The sequence below is a fragment of the Choloepus didactylus genome, chromosome 7 (genome assembly GCF_015220235.1).
Source record: "Choloepus didactylus isolate mChoDid1 chromosome 7, mChoDid1.pri, whole genome shotgun sequence".
NCBI classification, from domain to species: domain Eukaryota; kingdom Metazoa; phylum Chordata; class Mammalia; order Pilosa; family Megalonychidae; genus Choloepus; species Choloepus didactylus.
In genome coordinates, this window is record NC_051313.1 from 86,865,383 (window position 1) to 86,890,782 (window position 25,400).

The window sequence follows — 25,400 nt, forward strand, 5'->3', positions numbered from 1 at the left end:
TTTGCTCTTTAAATCGAAACATAACTTGCCATACATGAGAAAGATACAGTTTTATATTTCTTATTACTAATAATCTATAAGAAACCTAAATATTCTGTTTGACTAGTCGGCATATTTACTGTTTGACTTAAATTTGTTAATGTTAACACTAGAGAATATAAACTCTTTAAATATGATCAATGGACTTATCTTCATACATACATATCTCATATTTTATAGTTTCATGGAACATTTCAAGTTTGAGGAAATTAACACAAATTCCACATGAGAATGCTAATTAGCCATCCGTGACAATTCCGTGAAGAAAAGAATTTCAATTTTAATAGTAAGCAAGCAAATTGCAGATATGTCAGACAATCATAAATGTCATTATTTTCATGTTGTTAACTTCAGTTATGGAGAGATAAGCTGAGTTTTTAAAACAGATAATGAAATTACTCAAATTTACAATACTTGTCAATTAAAGAGTCAGCAATATACTTCAATGTTTTAGGCAACATTTTATTATCATGCAATCTTCTCAATCACTGGTGATGAAGAATAAATTAGCAAATAAAATAAAAATTCTTAGCAATCATAAAATAATTACACATAAGTCATAAATCAATTCATTTCAAATAGAATAACAAATACATAGAATTATTCATTAGATAATTAAAACTAATGAGAGACTTTTAAATAACTCAAAAATCAAATAGCAAGTTGAATGAATTCCTAAAGCTTATTGTTTTAATGAGGTAAATACAATTTTCTTTTTGTTATAAGAAAACATTATCTCTTAGAGGAAGTAAGAATTTTGTATTTACCTCTGACATAAATAATGATTTAATGATGTTACAGAATTATTTTCATTCAAGTTTTTTTTTTTTTTTTCCCTGACTAAAATCTAATTCTGTTGTCAGGTAAGACAAACAATCAATCAAACACACACACACAAAAAAACAATATTTTTTAACAGACATCTTGATTTTAAAAATATTTATGTTTCCATTTGGATTTCATATAACATTGTCAACAAGATAGTTGTGTTACTGATAATTCAAAATTTAAGGAAAGTAATTCCAGAACATTATACCATTTGTAGGAAATATCCAATTGTTAAGAAAATCCAAGAGCAGGGGTTTCTTCCTGAAGAACTTCATTAGTCAACATTTGTGTTGTCTCAACACATCTGTTTGCCCTTCCTTAATTTTAGAAAACAATATAGCAGGACAGTTAAGGGCTTGGATACATATACTTTCAAATTTTACTTGCTGCCTTACTAAAGACAAATAGCACAATCTTCCTAGACTTCATTTTCCCCAAATAAAATGAGAATAGGATGTTATACGAGTTGATTTAAATCATTTAATATATGTACCTGCTTTCCAGTATCTGAAAGTTAATGAGTGCTCAAAATAGGATAAATATTATTTCATTATTTTAACACAGATATTTTATTAATTTCTGAGATCCACAAAAACACTTAAATTTTAGTGGCATATTTGAAGTTTGTGTGGTATCTCCAGTGGAACATTGTAGTTAATTAAAGTGAATGTTTTTGCAAAGTCAAAACCAATATAATTTAGGGATTTTCTATACACTTCTCATATTACAGACAAGCAAACTGCTCTCAAGAAGTATTATATGATTTTCCAAATGTTGATAGATAACTAAAACTGAAGTCGAGATATACTAATTAACGTTTTTTGTTGGTTTTTTATTTTTTTCCTTTGTAACCAAGATGTTCCAGATTGCTTAAATGGTCATTGCCATAAGTAAATGCATTTTAGGTAATAAACACATTTCTTTATGAATGAATGAATACATGAATTAATGAGTAATAATTGTACAATTAAAAATGATTATTGAAATAGCTTTCCAGTTCCAAGAAAGTCCTATACTTCAGTATACTTAGAAATATACATGAAGCTATATTCTGTTATCAGAGAGATAGTTTAATTCCCTCTGTGCTTCACTTACATAATTTTCTATTTTGTATCAGCAATCAAAGACAAAAAGAATTCTAGGTAAGAGAAGCCCCAAACCAGAAAAGAAAAGAAGAAAAAAGAAATACAAGTGAGCAAAATAGAAAAATATTAGGCTTCACTCATAAATAACTGTGCTGTCCCTTCAAATTTGTTTTCATTGTACTCTCTGAGAAAAGAGAATTTGATTCATGTAAAAGTAAACTGGATTGTAAAGTGTATGAAGAGATTAAATGAAGAAAGACAGCAGTACAACCACAGTTGTACAATACAGTCAATACAAGCAAAAAACAAGACAGGGTGTGAACAATTATATATTAAATAATTTCAGTATTGAATATTACTTTACATTGATGGGCTTGGGAAAGATACATAGAATTTTTTTAAATAAAATTTAGATCAAAATTGAACTTAAGAGCTATTACTGAAAAAAACACTTGACACTCTGAAAAGAAAATGCTTTTCAGATTAGTTACATTTATTCTCATAAAACAAGTATATGCACTCATGAAACTATTTTTACTGTTCAAAGATGTTCCTAGTTCTTATTTAATTATTTTATGATTCCACAATCATGGCTCATTTCACGGTACTCATTTTCCTATTTTATACATATAATAGAGGGATAATCTTTAAGAAAGTAGATAAAGCCTGTGGAAATATAGGCAAGATGAGAACTTTTTAGTTGTGGTCTTTAAGTACAAAGTATGATATTATGAAGTTCTTATATAAACCAATTCAATTATTAGCCATACAATAAAATAATTTTAAATGAATGTTTTGATCAATGCATAATTTGTTTGATATAGCTATAATTAATTTAGTACAACCACAATTTCCACAAATGACAGTTCATACAAATGAAAGTAAGGGAGAGTACTAGTAGTAAGTTAAATACCGTATTCTTAAAAGAATGATATTTTAAGAGGAAGAATTATCATTTAGTGAATTTATATGGAAAACAACGTGGAAACATGATTAAGGCTTGCATAAAGAAACTTAAAAGTGCTGGTAAAACTCTGTAACTATCCCCTGTTCAGTAACTTCCTTGTTAACACAGTGATCTTTTCTCCTAGAGTCATTCACTTTTGTCAAATTTACTAATTAGAGTCACACTGGCATTAATACACCATCAGTGTAGCAATTTTCTATGACTCTACTTTTCCATACATCATATTTCATAATGTTCTGTGAGAAAATAAAACAGAATTTTGGCATTCATTCACCAGTGTTGTATAACAAGGCTACTTTCTTAATTTTTTTTAACTAAATAAAAATCACAGTTCATTCTAAATGAAAGAATGCAGTTATGTAATTTATGAATAGGCTATTAAATTGATGTAGAAACTTGAAAGCTATAGAAATTAGCTCATCCAGACTGTATTCCTTTCCATTTTTAAATAACTTTACACAAAGAAGTATAAGGGTCAACATTTAAAATTACAAAAAAAATGGTTTTAAAACAATAATGTTATTATTGTATCCTCCTTCTCAACTTTAGTCCCACACATGTTTCACATCTTCCCTTGGTTGTGACCATCAGCAGACTACGAATGCATAGCTGAATGAGGATTCACAAGCCATTCAGCAAAACTGTAGATACTTAGTTTGCAAAAGGAGGCATTTTGCCTTAAGGTATGATTGGATTCATGATGAGCAACTTGAGATTTCTCCTGAGAATTTTGGGATCCATAGGTTGGATCATTTGCAAGCCAGGGGAAAAAAAAAAATCACCCTTACTCAAGGAAAAATGGGCAGATTTCCTTCCTGAGGATACAAGGAAGTAAAATTGCAGTCTTCCAACTGGAATTAAAAAGTGTTATAAGGACTTCTTTCCAAAATAGAATGATGTTGTTGAGTATATACGTTTAAAATTTCATATAATATTTTACATGCCACAAGGAAGAAAAATCATTCAAACTTTAAAATAATCTAGGAAGAAGATTGTGGGAAGATGGCAGAGAAAGAAGCTATAGGAATCAGTCCCTCCACCAAAACAAATACTGAACTGGCAGGAGCTGTCTTGATCAACCATTGTGAAACTCTGGGTCTAGTGGAACACTGTGCAGCAGCTAAGGGAGAGCTGGAGGAAGAGGTTGGTAAATTGCAGTAAATACCAGTGAATTTCACCCTTCTGCAGTGGATAACATCCTCCATCCCCCAGCCTCATGGCATTCAGCAGCGAGGTGTGTGGCCTCAGCTCCTTGTGCAGTTGGCTGGTGTAGGATGAGATATAAAGACCTAGTTCCCAAAATCCAGGGTTGTGTGGTCTGATTGATGACTATAGCTTCTGATTAGTTACTTCAGATTTTTGGGGGCTGACTCAGAGGCAAATCATTTCTCCAACTCCCCTCAGGCAAAAGTGGCAGAGAAGCCTTAACAACTGTACCCTTTCTCAAAACTACAGAAACAGTCAAAGGGCTGCAGTACTGGGAAAGTGCTGAATCAAGAAAATCAAGCTTCAAAAGCAATAAAAGGTACTGGTGCCTAATTTGGGTCCCCCACCCTCACATTCCCCAGTTTAGTGTGGGGGTCAGTCTGCACTCCTGTTGTGGGTCCTGGCCCTGTTCTGGTGGAACATAGTAATTCATATGTGCATGCTGGGGTGCCTGTATCTCAGTACCAATCAACAGGGAAGCAACCTGAAAGGCTGGCCTATGAAACTCCTCTCAGGTTTGCCCTCCAAGAATTTGCATTCCAGGCAGAAGCAGCTTGGGACAGCTAAAGCAGTATATGAAACAATTAAATCAAAGCAGCCTGAGGTGATGGCTTACCCACCTTAAGTCATGCAGTAAAGCAAATGGAAAGGGAGAATGTCTATTTCATAAGAAGTAGAGGAGAGAGTGCATTTGAATTCCTGTAAACAGGGGCATTGCTAAGGCCACCAGGAAACATAAACCCAGGATGAGACACAGGCTCAGAAAAGACAGGGAGCACCCTGCCCTTCACATTTGCCTCAGGTTGATCTTTATGATAGGAAGTCTTAACTGTGAAGGAGAGCACTGCCCAGTACAGAAACAATTTGCAAAGACTACAAAAGGTGATTTTTCTGTTTGTTTTTGTTAGCTCCTGGCACTGAAGGATATCTCTGTTATAATAGAAGCCGGATACAAATTGAAGGGACAGGCAACCTTGGGACTAAATCCCAGAGTTAACACCTTAAAATATTAAAATGTAAAATGTGCAACAACAGACTACAAGACAAAGAAGAAATGATGGTCCATCCAAAGGAACAAGATAAAAATCCAGAAAACATCAAAGAAGACCAGACTGCTGACATACCAAAGACTTAAAAAAAAATGACCCTCAATATGACTAAGGAAATGAAGGTAAATACAAAGAAAAAAACTAAAGGATATCAGAAACATCAGAAAAACAATAAATGCATAATATGAGAATCCCAATAAAGAGAAAGAAATTTTATAAGGGAACCAAGCAGAAATATTGGAGTTGAAGACCATAATAACTGAAATTAAAAATCCCCTAGAGATTTTCAAAAACAAATTGGAGCTGGCAGAAGAAAGAATCAGTGAACTCAAAGACAAGACAATTGAAATGAGTCAGGCTGAGGAGCAGAAAGAAATAAATAATCTTAAAAAGTGAAAATAGTCTAAAAGGCATGTGAGACACCATCAAGAACAACATTATATGCATTATCAGACTCCCAGAAGGAGAAGAAAGAGAGAAAGGGACAGAAGAAATATTCAAAGAAATAGTAGCAGAAAACTACCCAAATTTAGCAAAAGATGTGAATATGAACATCCGAAATGTCCAATGAACCTGAAACAGGATAAAGTCAGAGAAATATGCCAAGACACATACTTGGCAAATTGTCAGATGCAAAACACAAGGAGAGAGTTCTAAAAACTGCAAGATGAAAACAATCTATTATGGACAAAGGAGTCCTAATAAAATTAACTTCTAATTTCTCATCAGAAACTATGGAGGCAAGAAGGCAGTAGGATAAAATAGTACTGAAAGTAAACAGTTACCAATCAAGAATTTTATATCCTGTGAGACTATCTTTCAATAATGAGGGAAGATTAACACATTCCAAGATAAAAATAATTTGGGGAAATTTATCACCATTAGATCTGTCCTACAGGAAATGCTAAAGGGAATTCTCCAGCCTGGAAGGAAAGGAGCTAGACAGTGGACTGAGGCAACAGAAGGAAATAAAGACCTATAATAAAGGCAAGCATATGAGTTATTATAAATTCCAGTACTATCATATTGTGATTTTAGTATATAACTCCACCTTTTTCTTCTTGAAGTTTCAAAAATGCAAATGTATATAAAGAAATGATAAACCTATGGCTTGGAAAATACAATGCATGAAGATATAATTTGTAACAACAAAAAGGTGGGGAGGAGTGGGGTGTAGTGTATGTGTGTGTGTGTTACTTGATGTTAAGTTGCTATCAATTCAAACATGATTTTAATAGATTTAGGATGTTAAATTTAACTCCATGTTGACCACAAAGAAACTATAGAAAAAAATATGTAGAAAGAAATAAGAAGGGACTTAATATGGTACAATACAGAAATATATGAAACTAGCCATTAATGGAAGAATTGAGGAAAAAAAACAGTGTAAGACTTCCAAAGACAGTGTAGGAAAATGGCAGAATGAAGTGTTGCATTATCAGTAGCTACTTTAAATGTAAATAGATTAAATTCTCCAATCAAAGTCAGCATATAGATATGCTGCTTGCAAGAGATTTAGATTCAAAGGCACACATAATTGAAAGTGAAAAAAATGGAAAAAAAATAAACCATTCAAGCAGTAAACAAAAGTGAATTGGGTAGCTATACTAATACCAAAAAAAGAAACTTTCAGTAAAAAACTGTAATGAGAAAAAAAGGTCACTATATCTTGATAAAAGGGTCCATTCAACAAGAAGACATAGCATATTTTTGTACCTAATGGCAAAGCCCCCAAGTAAATGAAACAAAAATTGACAGAGAAATAGCCAAGTCTAGATACATCACTTTCAATAATGAATCAAGCATCTAGACAGAAGACAGTAAGAAAGTAGAAGACCTGAATGATACTATACTTCATCCAGTGAAGAGCAGCAGAATTCACATTCCTCTTTAGTGAACATAATTTATTCTACAGGATAGAACATATATTAGTTCACTAAGCAAGTATCAATACATTAAAATTATTGAAGTAATACAATACATTTTCTCCAATCACAATGGAATGAAGCTAGAAATAGATAATAACATGAGAACTGAAAAATTCACAATTATGTGAAATTAAACAATGTACTCTTAAGTAACCAAAGCATTAAAAAAGAAATCATAGGGGAAATTAGGGAATATCTACAGGCAAATGAAAATGAAAGACTAAAATAACAAAGTTTTGGGGATGCAGCAAAGACAGTGCTGAGAAGGAAAGTCATAGCTCTAAATTCTTCCATTAAAAAAGATGAAAGATCTCAAACCAAAGACTTAAAGCTACTCAACTGAAGTATCTAGAAAAAGAAGAGAAAATAAACCTAAAGAAAGCAGAAGGAAGGAAATAACAAAGATTATAGCACAGAGGAAAATAGAGGGGAAAAAAAGAAAGAATTAACAACAAAAAATGTTGGTCCTTGGAAAACATTAATCAACAAACCTTTAGCTAGACTGACAACAACAAAAAGAGCAAGGATACAAATAACTAAAATTAGAAATGAAAAGAGGTACTACAACCAACCTCACATAAATAAAAAGGGCCATAGTAGAATACTATGAAAAAACAGTATGCTAACACATTAGATAACCTAGATGAAATGGACAAATTCCTAGAAATACACAAACTACCTACATTTATTCAACAAGAAATAAAAGACACTAATAGAAAAATAACAGGTAAAGAGATTGAATCAGTAACCAAAAAAACTTCCCCCAAAAATGGAAAACCCAGGGCCAGATGACTTCACTGGCAAATTTTACCAAATATTCCAAGAAGAATTAATACCAACCCTGCTGAAACTCTTACAAAAAAATGAAGAGAAGTAACACTCCCTGATTCATTCTGTGAGGCCAACATCATCCTAATACAAAAGCCAGATAAAGACAACATGAGAAAATAAAATTACAGTCAAACATTTCTTATGAATATAGATGCAAAATTCTTCATCCAAATACTAGGAAACCCGATCTAACAGCACACTAAAAGAACTATACACCATGGTCAAGTGGGATTTATCTGAGCATGCAAGGGTGATTCAACATAAGAAATCAAATTAATGTAATAAACCACATTAATAGAACAAAATGGGGAAAAAAAAAACCACATGATCATCTCAATTGATGCAGAAGAGGCATTTGACAAAATTCAGCACCTGTTTTTGATAGAAAGAACTAAGAACTAGGAATAGAAGGAAATTTCTTCAACATTAACAAAGGGCATATACCAAAAACCCACAGCTAATACCATACTCAGTGGTGAAAAACTGAAAGCTTCCTTCAAGATACTCAATGTTATTAGCCACTAGGGAAATACTAATCCAAACCATAATAAGATATCATTTCATACCCACTAGAATGGCTACTATTAAAAATAAGAACAATAACAAGTGCTGCTGAAGATGTGGAGAAATAGGAACATGTTCATTATTAGTGGGAATATAAAATGGTACAGCTACTGTGGAAAACAATTTTGCAGTTCCTCAGAAAGTTAAGTATAGTATTTTCTCATGTCCTAGCATTCCCATTTTTAGGCATGTACCTGAAAGAATTTTCTGAAAGCAGGGATTCAAACAGACATTTTCACATCAATGATCACAGCAGCATTATTCAAAATTGTCAAAAGATGGAAGAACCCAGTGTCTATCAAGAGAAGAATGTATACATGTAATAAATACACAGAATGGAATAATATTCATCTGTGAGAAGGAATGAAGTTCTGACACACGCAACAACATGATTGAACCTTGCTGACATCATGTTGAGTGAAATTAACCAAAAACAATAGGACAAATACTGTATGATCTCACTAATATGCAATAATAAGTATAAATAAATGCAAAGAGAAAGAAACTAGAATACAGTTTACCAGGGGCTGGAGTAAGGGTAAGAAATGGGGATTTAACACTGAATTAGTACAGAATTTGTTTGTGTTGATAGAAATGTTTTGGTAATGGATGGTGGTGATGGCAGTACAACATTGTGACTGTAATTGACACCACTGAAATATATATCTCAATTAGTTTAAAAGGGGATATTTTAGGTTATATATGTGTTACTAGAATAAAAATTTTAAAAACCACATAGGACTATACCACACAAGCAGTGAAGGTCTATAGTAAATAGTATAACTACAAGAATATTCTCTGATCAGTTGTAACAAAGGTACCACACTACTGCAAAACGTGAACATGTGTATGTGAACTCTGTATTTTCTGTATGATTTTTTGTAAACCTACAACTTCTCTAATAAAAAAATCTTGCAGAAAAAAACAAAAACAACAATATCTAGGCAACAGCCCCTGATGCAGTTTTTCTCTAAACTTGCACTAAATTATATATGGGGGAAAGATACCCATACACATACAGTAAAAGATAAAAAGGTACAAGTACACAGCATGAGACTCGAAAGTGACCTTGTTAAAATTAGTAGTTGGCTTTCAAATAACTAAAAGGCTGAAATTGGGAATGCATAGTTACTAGATATCAGTTAAATCTGTTATCTTGAAGAAGGAAACAACAGAAATCCTGATTTTCTTCTCTAATGTCTACTGCCTGGTTCATACTATCATTAACTTTTTTTGCATTTAGTTTTCCACTCACAGAAAATGATTGGGTAGGCCAGGGTTTAGGAGCAGTTGATTTTATCTCTTTGGAAAATTGGGTCAGTAGATAGATATGACACTGAAAAATTCATACATATTGAGATTGTAGTTTCTGAAAGTTTTTATTCCTTTGATACATAATGTCAGAAAATCAAACAGTGGGAATAAAGCATTTTCTCAAATTAATGAGCATCTGCTCTAAGCTGTGTGTCTGAGAGGGAAATTACCCAGCTATACGAAAAAAGCAAGCAGAGCCCAGATTTACCACCCACATCCCAACAGTTATCAAAACCTTTCAATTCAGCCATCCAAATGTCTCTTTATTCTGCCATTTCTTTTCATCACCATAATCACTATTATAAAATAAAGCAATGTCTCTTAGTTAAATTACTACAATAGTCTTCTAATTGTTCCTTTGCCTGTAATCTTTCTCTGGCCAATTCCCTTACTGTCCTGAAACAAAATGATCTATCTAAAACTCAGATAAGAATATGTCATTCCCTTCATTAACAACTTTTGAACTGTGACTCATCATCTTTTTTGGACAGTTCAAACTCCATAATAGAACTTAAAAGGCTTCCAATAATATATGCAGCATTTCTATTATTTGAACCCTATTCTTACCAAAGCCAGAAGATAGTACATTGTATTGGTAGACAGGATAATGTCTTTTTAATGTTCTAATTCTGAAAACCTCTGAATATTTTACCTCATATGGCAAAAAGGACTTTGTAGATGTGATTAAGTTAAGGACCCTAAGATGGGGAAATTGTCCTGGATATTCTGGGTAAGTCCAATATAATCAAAGGGTCTCTGTAAGAATGAAGCAAAAGTTTCAGGACATGTGACAATTACTAGCGCAGAGATAAGGGATAGAGAGAGGAAGAGAGATTAGAAAATGCTATGTTTCTGGCTTTGAAATAGGAAGAACAGACAATGAATAAAGAAATGTAACCCTCTAGAGCAGAAAAAGAAAGGAAATGGGTTCCTACCTACAGCCTCCAGAAGGAACCAGCTCTGCTGTTACACGTTGACTTTACTGCAGTGAGATAGATTTTAGACTTCAGATGTCCAGAACTTCAGAATTTTATTATAAAATAACAAACTTGTGTTGTTTTAAGTCACTCAATTTGTGTTAATTTGTTACAGCAGAATTGGAAACTAATTCAGTTGACAAATGCAGAGAGACCAAAGGAAGACTGTACAGTAAATCAAATCCAAGAACAGTAGAAAGTATGAGGCAGGAGAAGCTATGAGATAACAAGAACCATGAGACAGAAGGTGTACCAAGAAGAACCATGACTTGAGAAAGTGGTGGACATTGTGTAGATAACAAATAAATAAAGAACATCTGAATAAATTGAATAGATACTTCATGTATATGAATTGGAAGAGGCAATGTTTTTAAGTTTTAAAATCTTCCCAAATGAATATATATTTAATATCATCCCAAAGTCCCCAAATCTATTTATACAAAATTGAAAAGATGATCATAAAATTTATACAAACAATTATGGGGTCATAGAGTACATGCATGTTTAACTTCTCAAGAAACAAAATATATGTTGCCATATCTGAAAAATGTGCATGCAGAAATTATGTAGAACTCTTATACTTCAACAATAAAACAGCAAGCAACCCAAGAAAATGGGCAACAAACTTGAACAGACATTTCATAGTAGAATATAGAAGAATGGCCAATAATCACTTGAAAATGTGTTCTACTTCATTAGTCTTAAGCAAAATGCAAGTTAAAACCATATTTAACAACCACTAGAATTGACTAAAATTTCAAGCTTATAGAGCAATGAAATACTTATATATTGCTGGTAGGACTGTAGAATAGAACATTACTTTGTAGAGCTGTTAGGCAGTTTCTTGAGAAGTTAACTTTAATGAGCAAAATTTTTAATTTTAATGAATTCCTATTGCTCATTTTATTTCCTTTATTAGTCCTCTGTGTGCTGTTTCCATGAAAACTTTGCCTACCCCAAAGTTGCAAAGACATTCGTATTTTCTTTAGAAACTTTATGTTATGGGTTGAATGGTGTGCCCCAAAATGAAATTTTTAAGTCCTATGAGTGTGATTTAATTGGAAATAGGGTCTTTGAAAATGTAATTCATTAAGATGAGGCCAAACTGGATTAGAATGGGCCTTATTCCAACAGGGCTGCTGTTCTTTAAGAAGAGGAATTTAGCCACACACAGTGATATGGGGAGGCGGCCAACTGAAAACGGAAGAGGTAGAGATTGGGCAATGTGTCTACAAGCCAAGGAGCACCAAGGATTGCTGTCAAATCACTGGACCCTAAGGAGGAGCAAGGAGAGATTCTCCCTTACAGGTTTCAGAGGGAGTATGGCCTTGCAGACACCTTGATTTTCAACTTCTAGACCCCAGAACTGTGAGCCCCCAGAACTCTGTTGTTCTAAGTCACCAAGTGTGTAATACTTCATGGCAGCCATAGAAATCAAAGATATTTTATAAAAGTCTCAGGGTTTTAGTTTATATATATGAACTCCTTCAGTTATATATTTTTTGTGTTTCAAATGAGATAAGGGCTGAATTTTATGATTTGCAATGCATGCCTGTATATTTCATCACAATTCATTAAAAACACTATTCTTACCACCTTCCCCCCAACCCAGAATTAAATTGACACCTAGGTTTAAAACAATCAATTTTATATGTGTGACTTTATTTCTGTACAACCTACTCCATTCCCCACCCTTTCCAGATGAACACCTTTCTCATTGTACTTGGATTCTGTTTCCCCTTAGTGGGAATCCATTTAATTTGTTAGATTTTTAATGAAAGATTGGATTTACGCTAGGAATGCAAAGTTGGGTTAACATATGAAATCATAACGTGTGATTTAACACTAAATTGCAACTCTGCTTCCCGACTGATGCTTGCTGATTGCACTTTGGCAATGACAACTCTGCATCATCACAGCTTTTCACCACTCACTCACTACTACAATGGGCACCCATATAATGACCAAACAATATAATGACTTTAATATTTACATGTTTTAACAGGGGAAGGGAATGGGGAAAATGGATATTTTGATTCTATTTTGAATAGAATTGTTTTAGTGATTTCATTTGCAAATTGTTCATAGCTAGAATGTAGAAATATGATGATTTTTGTATACTGATCCAGTTTCTTGTTACTTGGCTAAATTCATGTATTAGTTTTAATATATTCAGTAGATCCCATAGGTTTTTCTGCATACCCAGTCTACTCATCTGTGAACTGAATATATAAGACTTCCTATTTAAATTATCCTGCAAATATATATATACATATATAGGTATAGATATGTTAAAAATAATTTAACTGTTATACCTAAGGCTTTAAATACAATTTTATCATATGAAAGTTATATCTCAATGAAAATTATCTTGACAAAGTTTAAAACCTAAACAGAAAATTGAAAAAATATCTAATTTTATAATGATATTATATTTATGGTTTAGTTTTAAAAGCTATATATTTGCTACCTATATCCTAAATCCCAAATTTCATTATGTAACAATTATGCTTTATCAATTGGCACAAAAGACTTTGATGGAGGCAGAATATTAAGTGATTCATTCTATCAGTATTTGTTGTTCATCTTATGCCTGGCCACAAATGATTAAGCTTGCGTTTAGAAAATAATGGCACCCAGTTGATAAGCAGATTGTTATCTTCTGTTACTAGGAGATCATGTTTTATAAGTGGTACTCATGCATTCATGCATATAGCTGTTGATACCAACACCTTGCAGATATGAATATAATGAGCTTTTACATGAAGATATGTTTATACATAGAACAATACATTTATTTTGGCAGAATGTAAAACAAATATGGGAGAGAGATAAAGATGCACATTAATTATTATTTAGGTTGCTACAAATGTTTTATGTATTAATGAATATCAACTTTAAAGAAATTGAAGAAACTTCTTTACTTAAGATATATAAAAAAGGATGAAAAATTGTAAAATATAAAGTAAAATATTTTAAAGCAGCAGAAAAAATTATTGAAACTTGATAAGTATTTTTTTTAATGCAGAAAAATACTAGGCAAATTTAAAAGCTCCTCACTCTGTTCTCCCCTTCTTTTTTTACCTCAGTATTACCAAATAGTGAATAAAACTAAGCTGTAGGTTAATGACATAAAGAGATACCATTAGGAGGAAGAAAGTCACTTTTTATTTAATGCTAAAATTTTCCCCTTGTTATCCAGAGAAGGCATAGAACAATAAACTAATTATTATTGATCCCAAGACAAAAATTATTAGTTATATTTATAGAATATTATTCCCATATAACACCACTCAGCAGTACAATTTAATGTTTATAAATACATTCGTAAATAAAAACAAAATCCATTTAATTTGTTAGAGTTTTAATGAAAGATTGGATTTACCCCAGGAATGCAAAGTTGGGTTAATATTCGAAATCATATCATGTGATTTAGCATGTTATAAATTAAAGAAGAAAAATCATATGCTTTCTTTTCCTTAATTGTGGACAAATACACTAAAATTTAGTGTACATTCAAGATTTTCTAAAATGGAAGACAAGTTTTGTAAGTTAGGTATAGAAAAGAACTTACTGAACATGAGAAAGCAAATCTGCAAGCACAAACAAAAATTAAACAAAATTTTGATAGTCAAATGTTGAAAGCATTCTCTTTAATATCAGGAACAAGCAAAGGGTGCTTAATATGATCACTACTGTCAAGTGGAAAAATTAGTACTTGTATGCAAGAAAAATAAATAAAAGGATTCTGTAGAAGAAGAAACAAACTGTTATTATAGATTACACCATCACTTTACCAAAAGAGCCACAGAACAATAACTATTGTTTAAGAAATTTAGCAATTTTGATGACTACAAAAAGTCTTCCCTGTTTTTATTCACTAGAAAAAATTATTTGGTCAATATAATCTTTATAAACAGCAATTAAAATTTCAAAAAAGAACAAAACATATAAATCCAGTATATGATATATTCAGTAAACTATACAATTTTAATAAAATAGAATAAAGAATATATATACACATATATACGTATGAATATATATAGCAAACACTGAGAGACTGAATATTGTTTAGATAATCCCTCTAAATTAGTCTACATATTTCATGCAATTCTAATCATTATCACAATTTTGACAGAACTTGAAATGAATCTTACAGCATTTACACAGGAGAGCAGATAACCAAGATTAATACATAACACTGAAAAAGAATAAGATGGGTGGGTGGTCATTTCCTACTAGATGTGAAGAATTACTATAAACTCTAGTCAAGAAAAATGGAAATATCAAACAAAATAGAAATCCCAGTAGAACATATAAATCAATTTTGATATATATTAAAAATATGCTATTTTACAACAATGGAATTAAATCAAGCATCTCAAAAAAACTGAACAAAGAGTTACAGAAAATATATATACTACAGTTTTTTTTAAGGCACAGTTAAGTTTTATTTTTCTAGGAACTATGTAAAATAAAGGATGTCAAGGGTAAAACCTTGCAAAATTGTAAGAAAATTGCAAAAGCCAACCAAACAAAAAAACCCAGTTAAGAAATGGGCAAAAATTTGAATAGCTAATTCACCAAAAGGATATACGAATAGGTAACAGGCACATATAAAGATGTTCAACATCTTTAGCCATCAGAAAAATACAAATTAAAATATGATGTGATACCACTACATATCAACTAGAATGGCTTAAATTTAAGGTGCTGACAATGTAAAGTGTTGAGGAGGATGCAGAGCAACTGAAACTCTCCTATACTGTGGATGGAATGGAAAATGATACTTTGGAAAAGTTTGCAGCTTGTAAAATTTAATCTGTTAACTGTATACTACCATACAACCTAGCCATTCCAGTCTTAGTTTTTGTCCAACAGTAATGAAAATGGATGTCCACAAAGAGACTTGAACACCACGTTCAGAGCAGCTTTATTTTTAAGGGCCATGTTGCAAATTTGAAGATTTCATGTCAGATCAAGAAAAAAGGTAGGGTCACTAGAAGACAGTAACAGACAGCAAGTCTTATTTGGGGGTGGCACTTGGACAGGCAAGCGGGAGAGAAGTCCCTCACAATAGACTTTTCTTGGCACAAGGCCATGACCAAGAGACAGAAGTGAGCCAGGGAAACTCCTCAGGGAAAAGGGAATCAAAGAGGAGGCTCACATGTCTCAGAGAAGTCCCTTAGCAGCACAGAGGGGAGTCTCTGGGTCAGAAGTGCAGCAGTGGTTAGGGTTCTTTTATGGTCCCAGGGTCTGTTTCATCTATGACTAACAGACACTGAATGCAGCTGGGGTATTGCAGTAAACAAGATTGGGTAAGTATGTTCTCTTACATTCTCATAATAATATATTCAGTAGCCATTTAAAATCATGTCAAAGAACAGCACTTAATGATTCCCAATAGAGGACACAAATGGCAAAGGTGACTGAAAAAATGAACTAATGGCTAGGGAAAAGGTTCATATATATCCACATGTCTGCCACTGTAGTACCCGACTTCTATTCAAAGACATTTCATTTTAAAATCCATGCATGATTCATGTTGTATTCCATCATATACCCAGCTTTGGCCTAATATAGTTGTACATCTCCCCCAACATTTTTCAATCCTATTTCCTTTTTGCAAATATTCCTTGTCACAAATACATTTGCCCAGGTATTATTCAATATCTTACTTGCAGAGAATGACTGCAGGAAAATATTCATGGGATATCACTATATTAAGGGGAAAAAGTTGCAAACTATCATGTTATGTTTACATGACTTAAAAATATTAAAGTATGCATATATGAAGATATTGAAGACTACAAATTTACACTCCAAAGTAATAATGGTACACAGTCCTAGACTGGTAATATTCTGGATAATTTTAATTTTCTGTCTTGCATTTGGTATGCTTTAAAGTTTTTAATAGTGAATAGGCATTGTTTTGCAATTAAAAAAGGAAATGAACAATATAAAAATTACAAAGGCTTTGTTAAGCGAGTCAGAAGTACTGCCATAAAGACAATTGGAAGAAACACAGCCACCATTTCTCCTAATAAGTTATGATACCCAATCCTGCTGATGGTGTCCCCATGATCATATTCCCAGTGTGGCATGAAAAAGAAAATTCATTGTATATAAAACAATTAAATATTAAAAAAAAAACATGAAACAAAATAATTAAAATTAGGAAAAATATATAAAATATATATGTACTATACCCAGAATGAGACTAAGAATTTTAAAAAGCACAAAAATTTACAACAGAATTTTTAACTTTATTTTAAACTAATTAACATAAAATAGTATAGAAGTATTGATGCAGTTTTTGTAAAAATAGACACGTAAAGTACATTTAGTTTGAAAATGGGTTTAGACACTCTATAGAACAAAATAAAAATCTAATCAGAATAAAACAGCCAATTATAAAAAAACTTAATATTTCATAATTTTTTTAAAAAAATTAAGAAGTCTGAAATATAAATATGAATGCAACAAATTAAGGTGTAAGAATGAAGGTATTTTAAAAAGCTAGAAATTTAGAGGGAAATGTACTATGCTAAAAAATAATTAGGTGAAAAAGGCTGTTATTATGGACACTGGTGTAGCAATTACCTGTTCAAGTCCCTGCTTTCAGTTCATTTGGGTACATACTATGACATGGGATTGCTGGGTCATATGGAAATTCTATATGAATAGAATTTCTGAGGAATTGCCAATGGGGAATGTAATTAATATCATTGAATCACATATTTGAAAATCTTTAAAGTAGGAATGTTGAGCTGTATATATATTTCTACAAAAAATAAGGAGGTGATATAAAGTAAGGATCAACAGAAAATGAAAGAAAACAAAAAGACTAGAAAACAAAGTTAACAAAAAGATAAGAGACAGTAACATCAGAGGCAAATATTAAGAAAAAATTTATTAGAGGTAATTTACTTAATGTTGAATTAAAGCATTTTAACATACCCTTCAAAGATTCAGGGGGATCTGGAGGTTTAAGTTTCTCAAATGTATTCTTCTAAATGTCCCCATTCCAAGCTTTAGGCCTTCACTCTTTCTCTGTTGGGTGTCTTCTGAATGTTTAAGACTGTGTAACTGGCTCTGTCCTCTTGCTAAATGAGAGTAAACTTCTACCGCTTAGGAAACTTGCGAAGGCCTCAAGTGAAGCAGATGCCCATCTAGGTGATGATTATTCTTCTTTACCAATGGTTGGATAACTTTCTGTAAAGGGCCTGATATTTAGTATTTTAGACTTTGCTTGTCATATAATTTCTGCCACAATTACAAAACTCTGATGTTATATCATGAAAACAGACATAGGCAACTTTGGCCTTCTGGGCTATAGTTTGCCAAAACTTGTTCTACACAATAACTGGGATCAAGATTCAAATGGTTTAAGTGGGAATATACAGTCTCTTCAAATGCAGGCAATGGATTTTTGACCAAAAGAGCTGTATGACCTAGATTATATATCAATAGAAATTAGGCAAATATATATGAGAATAGATGTTAAGGGTGTTGAACTATAGGGATGGGAGTGAAATAGAAAGCTGGGAAAGAGATATTTTATTGATATAGGTCACTCTCTTATGAATCAAGATTTGTCATTCAGGCAAAGTAGCTTAGGGTCTGCTCTAAAATACTGCTGAAATGCTTCCATGAAACTTGGATATAATGAATGTCTACAGTAACTGAGGTGAAGATACTTTCACAAAGCACTAAAGAAAGGGACGAAGGATGCTTAGAAGTGGAAATGCCAACATGGATACACTACATTAGAACATAAAATCATAAATTTATTAATTTTCTGGGGGCGTGCAAAGGACATTTCATCTAATAAAGCAATAATCAATGCACTCTTGAGAAGGGAATCAACATAGCTGAGAATCTCAGAGGTGGCTATCTTCCATAGGCCAGAGTTGACAGTGACAGATGCTTCTATCAGAAGCAAAAGGGTTAACAGGATTCCAAAACATCAAAGCCAGGTGGTGAGGATTAAACATCAGAAGTAAGGTAGATATAATTATTGTAATGGGGATCAAGGGTAAAATGGCCACCAAGAGCCCTGACCAATGGGTGTGTGTGGTAGTAGACAATAGGACAAGGTGTTTTTAGGGGAAAGATAAATGGTCTTCCTATAAAAAAATGTTATGCTTTATATAGCAACAACAACAACAAAATCAAAGACCGACAAAAGAACACTGATGTGAGTAATAGAAAATCCTCATAGTGATTCACTGGTCTTTAGATTAAGAACCATAATATTCAGAAAAATCACATGGAATCTCCTGATCCTGGTTCCATTTTTTCAGTGCACGTACTAGATCAGAAGAAAACCATATATAAATTTCAAAAAAAGATGCATAAAGAATGCCCCCATCACAGAACCATTTAATTCACAAAAATAAATTTTCCAAAACCTAACACAAATACGGAGAATGATAGTGGACCACTGTAAAATTAATCAAGTTGTTGGTCCCAATTGCAGCTGATATTTTTTAGCTATATCTTAAGTAGTGGATAGCAGCACAGCCTCTGGGACTATGCATGTAGTTACTGATAGGGAGAATGCAATCCTCTCATTTTCCATCAGAAAGGAAGAGCAAAAGCTGTTGAAATTCAACTGGGATTTGCAGCAGTAAATCCCAGGGCTATGTTAACTCCTAGGATTTGTCATAGAATAGTCTGAAGAGACTTTGATCATCTTGCCTTTTCAGAGAACATCACAGTGTGGTCCTTCATATTGATGGCATTATGCTAATCAAAACTGGGAAGTAGGAAGCTGCGTGCATTGACTGCCCTGGTAATACATATGTTCACAAGAAATTGAGAGATAAACCATACAAAGATGCAGAGTTATGCCAATGGTTCAATGGTCTAGGACATTTGGGAATATAATCTCCAAAAGAAAGAACAGCTTATTACAAAGAAATTGGCACTGCCCTCAGTAAGACTTTTTGCATGTAGCATTGTAATAAACTCCATTATCATTAGTTAGTGAATTAGGTGACTTAGAAAATGGCCCAGTTTTAAGAGAGACCCAAGGCCAGGGGGCTGTAGCTGCTCAGGCCACATGGTCTGCTGGACCTAAGAGTTCTTGAGGTAACTTTGGTAAATAAGGACTCTGGATAAAGACTGTGGCAAGCCTGAAATACAACAGAGACCCCTCTGTAACAGAGAATCATTTTTTTTTTGTTTGTTTTAAAAACAGATCTTAATATACTATTAACAGAAATACATGGGATATCAAGTGACCACAGGACTGGAACTGGCCATCAAGAACAGGGTATAATCAGATGCTCCAATCCAGCAGGTGCAGAAGCAGTCCTTTGTAAGATGGGAATGGCATAATCAAGTTTCCAATTAAGCATATCCAGAGGTCATAAGTATGTTAAGTGAGCATATGACCTGTGCCACATATTGCCTACCTCTGTTTCATTGATGTGTCCTGTGCTGGTTTGGATGTATTATGTCCCCCAAAATGCCATTATTTTTAATGCAGTCTTTTGTGGGCTGGAAACTATTGGTATTGATCGGGTTGGAGACTTTTGATTGGATGTTTCTGTGGAGATGTGATCACTCAATTGTGGGGAGATCTTTCATTGGATAATTTCCATGGAAGTGTGGTCCTGCCCACTCAGCATGGGCCTTGATTAGTTTAGTGGAGCACTATGTAAACTCAGACAGAAGGAGCCAGCTTGCTACAGTCAAGAGGCACACTTTGAAGAATGCAAAGAAGCTGAGAGAGTACCTGCAGAAGAGAGACAATTTGAGAACGGCTGTTGAAAGCAGACTCTTGCTCCAGAGAAGCTACGAGAGGACAAAAACACCAAGAGCAACTGAGCGTGACATTTTGAAGAGGAGCTGTGGCCTAGAGAGGAATGTCTTGGGAGAAAGCCATTTTGAAACCAGAACTCTTAGAGCAGACACCACCACATGCCTTCCCAGTTAATAGAAGTTTTCCGGATGCCATTGGCCGTCCTCCAGTGAAGGTACCCTATTGTTGATGCATTACCTTGGACACTTTATGGCCTTAAGACTGTTACTGTGTAACCAAATAAACCTCCTTTATAAAAGCCAATCCATTTCTGGTCTTTTGTATCCCAGCAGCATTAGCAAACTAGAACATATCCCCTTCAGCTTACATTTATACCCTCATGGGCTTTTCTTTTCTCAACAGTAGAAACCAAGCCTGAAACCTCAATGTCATACCATCACTTCAGAAGATGAAGCAAGCACCTGGTGGGAAGTAATTATATAAGATCACTTCCAACTTGGTACTAATGATTTGTCCTGCCTGAGATTAGTTTATTTTTTGTGTATGGGTTTCCCTCACTCTGACAACACTGCCTCTACCAACAAAGCTCTATTACCACAGAGTTGTCTCCTTCAGAGAACTCCAAGAATGTCTTATTTACTGAAATGGCATCCTGAGAGCATGACCTCAGACCAAGGGGCTGCCATTGTGGTGAAGAAGGTACAAGAAAACACACAGTACCAAAGGATGCACTATCCCTGCTATTTATCACTCAAATGCTGCTATACTGGTTAACAATTGGAATGGCCTTTGAAAGGCACAGTTAAAAAATTGAGGATTATATCATGGAGGATTGAGGCACTGTTGTTCAAAACTCCATTTCTATGTTACACCAATAGGCTTATCTGGGGCCATGTCCCTGTGAGATAGAGTGACAGGGTTCTGGAACCTAGAGGTAAAAATAAAATTGGTCACTCTAGCCTAAATACCAGTAACTGCTTGAGGATGTGTGCTTCCCTGGCAACTCAGTTACTCTGTAGTAACCAGTAATAGAATGCTTTCTCCAGGGGATATAGGGTGAGTCACAAAGTACCTAGATCTATGACTTAAAATTGATCATTTTGGGGTCCTCCTGTTGTAGTTAGCAGGTAAGGAAAATAATTGTAATGCAAGCAGAAGGAAACAATCCTAGTTATTATGGAGGGCCACCATTGCTGTTATGTGATGAACACTGTGCCAAGTATGTTTGGGACTCAAAGGATTCATAGCGACACTTTCATGTTGCTTGCATGTCTGGTGCATTGAACAGAGCATGGCATCCAAGGTTTCAGATACCTCACAGACAATGATCTGGTTATTCCTACCAGATAAGTAACCCCAGTGGCAGACATGCTGGTTAATGGTAACGATGATCTAAGATGGTATCAGAGAGAAATGATGACCATCAAAACTGGGGTCAGCTACAACTCTGAGGATGGAGTGTAGTTTATCTCATCTATCATCTGGTTATAATTTGTTATGTTAGAATTCATTGTTAAGCACCGACTTGAAGAAACAGGACACTGTTTAATGTGGGATGCAAGTGAATCTGAGTTATGCAAGACATAGTATCTTCAGCAGATACTGTCAGCATCCCACCATATTACCTTGGCACATTTCAATGCCTTTCCAGCTAGTGACATTCTCTATCTTCAGGAGAAATCTTGGTCCTTATGATGGGAACAGGGATGGAAGTACCAAGGATTTAACGTTCCATGAACTACTTTCATCCAGTTAGGGTATGGAGTTGGGGGATCAATGTCCCAGGGGTCTAATCCCTTGATGAAATGATTCTGAGTACATTCTATGCAGCCTCATGGAGAGTTGCCGGGGGGATGGAGTCTTAGTTGCCCACAGCAGTATCCCATTTCTTAACACAGCCTTTATTGGGTAGTCTCTTGTTCTTCTATGACTTCCCTGTTCCCTTAGTTTGCTTTCTGGAATCACCTCCCAGATATAAAACTTATATCTGGATTGTTTTCTCAGGCACTGCTCTTACAAAGACCCAAATTAAGACACACTCCCTTTCATAAAAAAATAAAATCTTAGTTCAATTTCATAAACTTTTTTTTAAATTCAGTTTTATTGAGATATATTCACTTCCTATACAGTCATCCATGGTGTACAATCAACTGTTCACAGCACCATCATAGGGCTGTGCATACATCACCCCAATCTATTTTTGAACATTTTCTTTACACCAGAAAGAAACAGAATAAGAATAAAAAATAAAAGTAAAAAAGAACACCCAAATCATCCCCCCCATTCCACCCCATTTTTCTACTCATCCATCCATACACTGGATAAAAGGAGTGAGATCCACAAGGTTTTCAAGTCACACTGTCATCTGTAATCTACAATGTTATACAATCGTTTTCAAGAGTCAAGGCAACGGGATGTGGTTTGGCAGTTTCAGGTATTTACCCCTAGTTATTCCAGCACATCAAAACCTAAAAAGTGTTATCTATATGGTGCATAAGAATGTCCACCAGAGTGACCTCTCGACTCCACCCGAAATCTCTCAGCCACTGAAGCCATACTTCGCCCCATTTCGCATCCCCCTTTTGGTCAAGAAGATGTCCTCAATCCCATGATGCCAGGTTAAGATTCATTCCCAGGAGTCATATCCTACATTGCAAGGGAGATTTACACCCCTGGGAATCAGGTCCCACATAGGGGGGAGGGCAGTGAGAGCACCTGCCCAGGTGGCTTAGAGAGAGAGGGCCACATCTGAGCAACAAGAAGGCACTCAGGGGAGATTCTTAGGCACAAGTATAAGCAGGTTTAGCCTCTCCTTTGCAGTAAAGAGCTTCATAGGGGCAAGACCCAAGACAGAGGGCTCAGTCCCCAATGTTTGTGTGAACATCAGCAACAATCCAGGTGAGGAAGTCCAACACCTCCACATCCTCCCCCAGCTCTTCAGGGGGGCCTCAAATATATATTTTTATTCTCTGCCCAAATTACTTTGGAATGTGTTGCTATTCCACTGTAACCTATAAAAACCTACCATATCTCACTTCCTATTCAAAATTCAATGTAATTGTGGTGTTTAAACACACTGACTATAGAAGTTATGTTGTTTAGAAAATATAGATCCTACACCAAATAAACATCTCTTCCCTTGGTCTCACATGGAAGTTGAAGTTTCAATACTCAGTCAGTTTCAACCTTTACCCTTTGGCCCTATTTGCCCTAGTCTTAACCAGATCTGCTTCATTCATATCTCTAATTGAAGTCTGGACTCTTTTTCAGCTTTTTTTTTTTTTTTTAATAGTTGCAGTATGCATTCATACTGATGTTCATATCTGCCAAGCTCTAGCTCTGAGTTTCAGGTGTCACACAGGTACCCAATATTCCAGAGACCAATTGGGTTATACACAAAGGGATCAACATCTCAGAGTTTGAAGGTAGCCATTACAATTCAGGAATAGATTTTACTGCTGTAAGAGCTTACAATCTAAAGATCATTACAATAATCATTTCCCTGTTAGGCTGTGCTCTAATATTCAGTTCTGAGTTTACACATTGTAGTTAGTCCATATTGGTGAGGCATTATAGTGTTTGCCTTTGTTTCTGGTGTAGTTCACTCAAAATGCTGTCTACAGGATCCATTCACCTCATTGAGTATCTCACAGCTTCACTCCTTCTCATAGTTGCTCAATATTCCATTGTATGCATGCACCCCAATTCACCATTCTGTTCCTTAGTCACAATTTCTTAAACTTTTACCAGAGATTAAATCCATGGTATTTATCAAAAATATACTGGAAGCTCGGAAGGTGACAGTGAAGCTTCTGGTCCGCATGATCTGTCTGAGGACTGTGATTCTGTGAATCTTCTCCAGTAAAACAAGTCCAAAAGCTTACAGAGTAAGTGGAAAAGGAAGATGCATGCTGAAAACAGAAAAAGGAATGCACCAAAGGAGCTCAGCAGACCTAAAAGTATTCTCAAAGTAGGTAGTGATGCTTTCATGAAAGATGTTCAGAGATTGTGTCAGGCAAAACTCCCCACTCCCAAGATAACCCTGCTGATGTCAATCCCTTATCTTACCTTGAACACCCCTGACATCAACTCCTTATCTTACCCTGATGTCAACTCTTTATCCTACCCTGAGCAAACAAATCCCTTGACTCAACTCCTTACTTCTCTATCTTACCCACCAACAATTATTCCCCCAAATCCCTCCCCAAAAGCTATAAAATTGTACTCCCACCTTTGTTCGGGGCTGTTGCCACTCTTAGGCTTCAGCCCACCTGCACATGGCTACAATAAAGCTTTCTCCAATTGAGCTTTGATCCCTTCTCTTCCTGGTCAAAGAAACTAACAGATAGCAACTATTTTGGCACCAAAACATTACCAAGAGAGAAAGCAATGTGCAGTGGAAGATGAAAGAGATGACATGAAAATGGAGACTGATATTAAGAGAAACAAGAAGAGTCTTCTAGACCAGTATGGACAGTAACCAGGATGGATGAACCAGAGGCAAAGAAAAAGACTGAAGTGAATGCAGAGTGAGAGAAAGGGAAAGGGAAAAGCAAAGCAAAAGCAGTGAAGGCAGCAAAGGGTTTGGCTTGGTAGATGCATGAAAACTTGAAAAATGACACTTGGGGCAGAGGTTTGATTAGAATGTTGTGCCAGTTTGGATATATTATGTTCCCCTAAAAGCCATATTCTTTAATGCAATCTTGTGGGGGCAGATAAATTTGTGTTGATTAGGTTGGAATCTTTTGATTGTTTCCATGCAGATGTGACTCAATCAACTGTGGGCAAAATATTTGATTAAATTATTTCCATGGACATATGGACCCCACCCATTCAGGTA

General features: G+C 34.6%; 1 pseudogene; it reads left to right on the top strand.

Moving 5' to 3' along the window:
- Positions 1-3,921: 3,921 nt before the first annotated feature.
- On the top strand, positions 3,922-25,156 carry LOC119540645 (annotated as a pseudogene).
- The last annotated feature ends 244 nt before the right edge of the window (positions 25,157-25,400 follow it).